The sequence below is a fragment of the Aegilops tauschii genome, chromosome 2 (genome assembly GCF_002575655.3).
Source record: "Aegilops tauschii subsp. strangulata cultivar AL8/78 chromosome 2, Aet v6.0, whole genome shotgun sequence".
Classification (NCBI taxonomy): Eukaryota; Viridiplantae; Streptophyta; class Magnoliopsida; order Poales; family Poaceae; genus Aegilops; species Aegilops tauschii.
Genome location: NC_053036.3, coordinates 552,640,046 through 552,647,514, shown reverse-complemented (window position 1 = coordinate 552,647,514; position 7,469 = coordinate 552,640,046).

Genomic DNA, 7,469 nt, shown 5'->3' with positions numbered 1-7,469 from the left:
CAGCAACTTGCTTGCTGTTCTTCTTGAAGTTCCCCTTCATCTTCCTTTTGCCCTTTTTCTTGAAACTGGTGGTCTTATTGACCATCAACACTTGATGCTCCTTCTTGATTTCTACCTCCGCAGCCTTTAGCATTGCGAAGAGCTCGGGAATCTTCTTATCCATCCCTTGCATCTTATAGTTCATCACGAAGCTCTTGTAGCTTGGTGGCAGTGATTGAAGAATTCTGTCAATGACTCTATCATCCGGAAGATTAACTCCCAGTTGAATCAAGTGATTGTTATACCCAGACATTTTGAGTATATGTTCACTGACAGAACTATTCCCCTCCATCTTACAGCTGTAGAACTTATTGGAAACTTCATATCTCTCAATCCGTGCATTTGCTTGAAATATTAACTTCAACTCCTGGAACATCTCATATGCTCCATGACGTTCAAAACGTCGTTGAAGTCCCGGTTCTAAGCCGTAAAGCATGGCACACTGAACTATCGAGTAGTCATCAGCTTTGCTCTGCCAGACGTTCATAACATCTGGTGTTGCTCCTGCAGCAGGTCTGGCACCCAGCGGTGCTTCCAGGACGTAATTCTTCTGTGCAGCAATGAGGATAATCCTCAAGTTACGGACCCAGTCCGTGTAATTGCTACCATCATCTTTCAACTTTGCTTTCTCAAGGAACGCATTAAAATTCAACGGAACAACAGCACGGGCCATCTATCTACAATCAACATAGACAAGCAAGATACTATCAGGTACTAAGTTCATGATAAATTTAAGTTCAATTAATCATATTACTTAAGAACTCCCACTTAGATAGACATCCCTCTAATCCTCTAAGTGATCACGTGATCCATATCAACTAAACCATAACCGATCATCACGTGAAATGGAGTAGCTTTCAATGGTGAACATCATTATGTTGATCATATCTATTATATGATTCACGCTCGACCTTTCGGTCTCAGTGTTCCGAGGCCATATCTGCATATGCTAGGCTCGTCAAGTTTAACCTAAGTATTCTGTGTGTGCAAAACTGGCTTGCACCCGTTGTAGATGGACGTAGAGCTTATCACACCCGATCATCACGTGGTGTCTGGGCATGACAAACTTTGGCAACGGTGCATACTCAGGGAGAACACTTTTATCTTGAAATTTAGTGAGAGATCATCTTATAATGCTATCGTCAATCAAAGCAAGATAAGATGCATAAAAGATAAACATCACATGCAATCAATATAAGTGATATGATATGGCCATCATCATCTTGTGCTTGTGATCTCCATCTCCGAAGCACCGTCATGATCACCATCGTCACCGGCGCGACACCTTGATCTCCATCGTAGCATCATTGTCGTCTCGCCAATCTTATGCTTCTACGACTATCGCTACCGCTTAGTGATAAAGTAAAGCATTACAGGGCGATTGCATTGCATACAATAAAGCGACAACCATATGGCTCCTGCCAGTTGCCGATAACTCGGTTACAAAACATGATCATCTCATACAATAAATTTAGCATCATGTCTTGACCATATCACATCACAACATGCCCTGCAAAAACAAGTTAGACGTCCTCTACTTTGTTGTTGAAAGTTTTACGTGGCTGCTACTGGGCTTAGCAAGAACCGTTCTTACCTACGCATCAAAACCACAACGATAGTTTGTCAAGTTGGTGTTGTTTTAATCTTCGCAAGGACCGGGCGTAGCCATACTCGGTTCAACTAAAGTTGGAGAAACTGACACCCGCCAGCCACCTGTGTGCAAAGCACGTCGGTAGAACCAGTCTCGCGTAAGCGTACGCGTAATTTCGGTCTGGGCCGCTTCATCCAACAATACCGCCGAACCAAAGTATGACATGCTGGTAAGCAGTATGTTATATCGCCCACAACTCACTTGTGTTCTACTCGTGCATATGACATCTATGCATAAAACCTGGCTCGGATGCCACTTTTGGGGAGCGTAGTAATTTCAAAAAAATTCCTACGCACACGCAAGATCATGGTGATGCATAGCAACGAGAGGGGAGAGTGTTGTCCACGTACCCTCGTAGACCGAAAGCGGAAGCGTTAGCACAACGCGGTTGATGTAGTCGTACGTCTTCACGATCCGACCGATCAAGTACCGAATGCACGGCACCTCCGAGTTCAGCACACGTTCCGCCCGATGACGTCCCTCGAACTCCGATCTAGCCGAGTGTTGAGGGAGAGTTTCGTCAGCACGACGGCGTGGTGACGATGATGATGTTCTACCGACGCAGGGCTTCGCCTAAGCACCGCTACAGTATTATCGAGGTGGACTATGGTGGAGGGGGGCACCGCACACGGCTAAAAGATCAAATCAATTGTTGTGTATCTAGGGTGCCCCCTGCCCCCGTATATAAAGGAGCAAGGGGGGAGGTGCGGCCGGCCAGGAGGGGGTGCGCCAGGAGGAGTCCTACTCCCACCGGGAGTAGGACTCCCTCCCTTTTCCTTGTTGGATTAGGAGAAGGGGGGAAAGAGGTGGAGGAGAGGAAGGAAAGGGGGGGCGCCGCCCCCCTCTCCTTGTCCTATTCGGACTAGGGGGAGGGGCGCGCGGCCCTGCCCTGGGCGCCTCTCCTCTTCTCCACTAAGGCCCACTATGGCCCATTAACACCCGGGGGGTTCCGGTAACCCCTCCGGTACTCTGGTAAAATCCCGATTTCACCCGGAACACTTCCGATATCCAAATATAGGCTTCCAATATATCAATCTTCATGTCTCGACCATTTCGAGACTCCTCGTCATGTCTGTGATCACATCCGGGACTCCGAACAACCTTCGGTACATCAAAACTCACAAACTCATAATATAACCATCATCGAAACTTTAAGCGTGCGGACCCTACGGGTTCGAGAACTATGTAGACATGACCGAGACACGTCTCCGGTCAATAACCAATAGCGGAACCTGGATGCTCATATTGGCTCCCACATATTCTACGAACATCTTTATCGGTCAGACCGCATAACAACATACGTTGTTCCCTTTGTCATCAGTATGTTACTTGCCCGAGATTCGATCGTCGGTATCTCAATACCTAGTTCAATCTCGTTACCGGCAAGTCTCTTTACTCGTTCCGTAATACATCATCCCGCAACTAACTCATTAGTTGCAATGCTTGCAAGGCTTGAGTGATGTCCATTACCGAGTGGGCCCAGAGATACCTCTCCAACAATCGGAGTGACAAATCCTAATCTCGAAATACGCCAACCCAACAAGTACCTTCGGAGACACCTATAGAGCACCTTTATAATCACCCAGTTACGTTGTACGTTTGGTAGCACACAAATTGTTCCTCCGGTAAACGGGAGTTGCATAATCTCATAGTCATAGGAACATGTATAAGTCATGAAGAAAGCAATAGCAACATACTAAACGATCGAGTGCTAAGCTAACGGAATGGGTCAAGTCAATCACATCATTCTCCTAATGATGTGATCCCGTTAATCAAATGACAACTCATGTCAATGGCTAGGAAACATAACCATCTTTGATCAACGAGCTAGTCAAGTAGAGGCATACTAGTGACACTCTGTTTTTCTATGTATTCACACATGTATCATGTTTCCAGTTAATACAATTCTAGCATGAATAATAAACATTTATCATGATATAAGGAAATAAATAATAACTTTATTATTGCCTCTAGGGCATATTTCCTTCACACAAAAGGTGGACCACGGTATGGTCATCCAGGACACACCTGCACTTGAGAGATTACTTGTAGTTGATCAAGAAGGTCCAACAGGAATCAATGTCATTTCTGCACCGAAATTGACAGTGGTGGGCTACTCGTCTAACAAATACTCCGAACTTGTTATTGGATCCACACCCGTTCAGGTACAACAGCCGCCTTCTACCTCTCCTTCTACAAATTAACATTATTTCTAATTTTGAAGATGTTTGTTCATCTGTCATTCAGAAAATGATTCCGACAAGCTTGACCCCGAAACTACGCACAGTGAAGGTCTTGGCACTAGAATCTATCGGCCCCGACCTAGAGCAAGTTGTCAGTTTCCTGAGATACTTTCCGTGCCTGGAGAAGCTATATATCGAGGTGATGTTCCTTTCCTGTTAAATGTTAACCATAAGGGAGTTCAATTTGTGACACCTTTTTCCAAGTTTACAATGGCAATGTACGATTTTTGAAGGTTCTTTTGGAGGATTTCAGTACATACATGTCCCCCCATATTGGTTGCTTGATCCATATGTTCACAATCAATAAGCATTTCTCCTTTGGATTCATCTGTACTAGTTTTCTTAGGAAACTTTTCATCCACTCCAACCTCTTGTGAAGAAGGCTACATTTTTCTAGAATGTAATCAAATGCCCATGTTAATCATGTCAGATCGAAGGTGGCATGTTAATGAATTTTACAAATCCTGCAAACCAAATAGGCATGTCGTAATGTTCAAAACTGCATTTAGGCACTAACACGTTCTCTTCTTTTGCAGATAAGATTAGGCCCAGTGGTGGATAATGTGATACAATATAACAATCACGTCGAATGCCTAGATCTACATCTCTCAGAAATTACTTTGAAGAACTACCGAGAGACCTTACCGGAGATTATATTCGCCAGGTTCTTTGTTCTCAGAGCAAGGGTGCTGAAGGAAATGAGGTTTGCCCTACATTTATTTCGCAAGAATGAATGGTTTGTTGATCGTAGGCTCCAAAAATGCTGAATTTCATTTTGGAACTTCATATGACAGAGTAATCGGAAGTCATTGTGTCAAGCCCATACACGACTTCTCAGTGGCTGGCCCCTTTGCAGAAATTGTGAGGTTTTGAAACCAGACTTAGAAGCGGTGATGTTAGTTTGAACCTCTCTGATATCCATGTTCAGTGGATCAGCGCGAGCGTTTGCAGCTGATGAGCTAAATTTCATTTCTAATATCAGTTTGAACCTTGTAATCTTTGAATTTGAGCCATATAACTCTGGAATTTGAACCTTGTAACATTTCGAGCTTTTGTGGTACAATCGTTGAAATGGCATCGTATGAGACTCGTATATTTCTAGCACTATTTTGACCTTAATATGCAATGGTCTTAGATTTTATTAACCATTCTCGAATCAGTTTACCTTGTCGATCTCACAGCAACGATCTGTATAGCTAACTCGACTGTGATCTTCGACATTATTGCACACAGTTGGTTTCTTCCATCGTGTGCAATGTAGAGCACAAAATTAATTATCGCACTCGAGTGTCCATCATCACCCTTCTGTGTAACTTTGACCTCATCACCCCAAGGGTAAACTTATGACCGAAGTCATTCCACACACTTTGTTTTTACAAAGCTTTTTGCCAATAAACGCCCACGATTTGTCCCTCTTATAGCCGACGCGTGGCCAAACTAGCCGGGCGGGAAGCTTGCGCGGTAGCGTGGGAATAGGCTCACCGATGATACATTTGGCGCCTCTTCGAGCACACGCGTGCGGTGCGGTGTTGTCAAGCGTGCACTAGATTCTAGAATCCTCCGCTACGAACGCAGTGACAAGACGTGACGATTACAGGCCGGCCGGCCCCCATTAATTACAGCGGCCATTTAACCTACCCTTGTGTCTCTTCAACCTTTCGATCGCGCCCCACCATTGCAATAATCACACCCACCATGAGAAATTCTTAGAGGGTATCCTGCGCGGCTCCAATGGCGCTCCGAGAGGCTGCCGACGACGACCAGCAGTTCACCATGCGTGCCGTGGTGGACACCCACAGAAGGTTCATGGACCTCTCGGTGGTGTACACCAACGACCCGGTTTGGGTGGAGCACTCCATCCACATCATGGAGCTGTTGCTTGCCGAGGAGAAGTACAAGGTGGTCGAGTTCGACCTTGAGTACACCCACGCTCGTGTCGGGTCTTGTCCCAAGGTCGTCGTTGCCCAGATGTGCATGCACCACCACGTCCTCGTCTACCATTACTGCCTGGCCACAAGGCCTTGCGAGCGTTTCGCCAGGTTTGTCAACAGCCCCCACTACATGTTGTGGACATCACCAACGATGTAAAGGCGCTCGAGAGTTCGCGCATCGCCTGCCAGAATCTTGTCGACATCCAGGGCCAATACAAGATCTGGGGCAGCAAGGAGCATGAGAAGGACTCACTGGTTCACCTCGCCGAGGCCATCATCGACCCCTACTACAGAGACATGAAGGATTCGTGCAACAAGGACAAGCGTGCCTGACACTCGGCCTGGATGGAGAAACTCGACAAAGCTCACGTCGTGTACGTGGCCAAGGAGGCGTACACGAGCTACGACATGTACAGGCGGATCGTTGACATGAGGATGTGCCTCCTTCCCCAATACGGCCAGGGATCCAACCGGAAGCAGAGCAATGGCAAGCGTCGTCGCAACAATAAGTAGATGATTAGATCCTCGTTTCTCCTACTTTAGTATGCATGTAATTGCTTACTTTGGTGTGTACAAATGTTATGTGTGTAGTCACTTGTGTAATTGTAAGCTTAATTTGGTTATGCAATGCTGTCTTTTTAAGTATATATGTTGATGCTCTGTAGACAGAGCGTAGATGTTGTGCGGACAAAGAAAATCACATCGCACACGGACTAAACAATGGAACCCATCGGTGATGTTTTCATCAATCACTCACAATTGTATACCAGCAATCATTTGCTCGCAACACACACGGCTTGTTAGCAGTAATCGTTTGTGTTGTTATCGGTCTTCGCACACGTTTCCGATTACATATCTGTTTGCCTCGTATCACACACATCTTGTTCATTTGAACCATTTTTGTTCTCATGTCTCAACGCAAACAGTTCATCCGAGTGAACCGCATGCCGTATATCGCACACACCTTTGATCTGGCTGACCGTTTCTTTTGTGTTGCCTAATCACAAACAGTTCATCCGAGTGAACCGTATGTTGTACATCGCACACACCTTCATCTGGCTGCCCATTTCTTTTGTTCCTCCTCATTGCAAACAATTAATTGAGCTGAACCGTATGCCCTGCATCGCACACGCAACTAAAATCTGAACCGTGTTTAATGCATCCTCCATCGCAAATGTTTTGCACCTTTTTTGACGGTTATTTTACACCACCGTTTGCGATTATGGCATCGCACACAGTTTCGTCGAAGGGTCTCTGATCGTAGTGTCGCGTTAGTAGCATCCTGCAGTAGTGAATGTGACTAATGTGTTAGTTACGGGATGATGCATTACGGAAATAGTAAAGAGACTTGCCGGTAATGAGATTGAACTAGGTATTGTGATACCGACGATCGAATCTCGGGCAAGTAACATACGTATGACAAAGGGAATGACGTATGATGTTATGCGGTTTGACCGATAAAGATCTTCGTAGAATATGTAGGAGCCAATATGAGCATCCAGGTTCTGCTATTGGTTATTTACCGGAGATGTGTCTCGGTCATGTCTACATAGTTCTCGAACCCGTAGGGTCTGCACGCTTAACGTTCGATGACGATTTGTATTA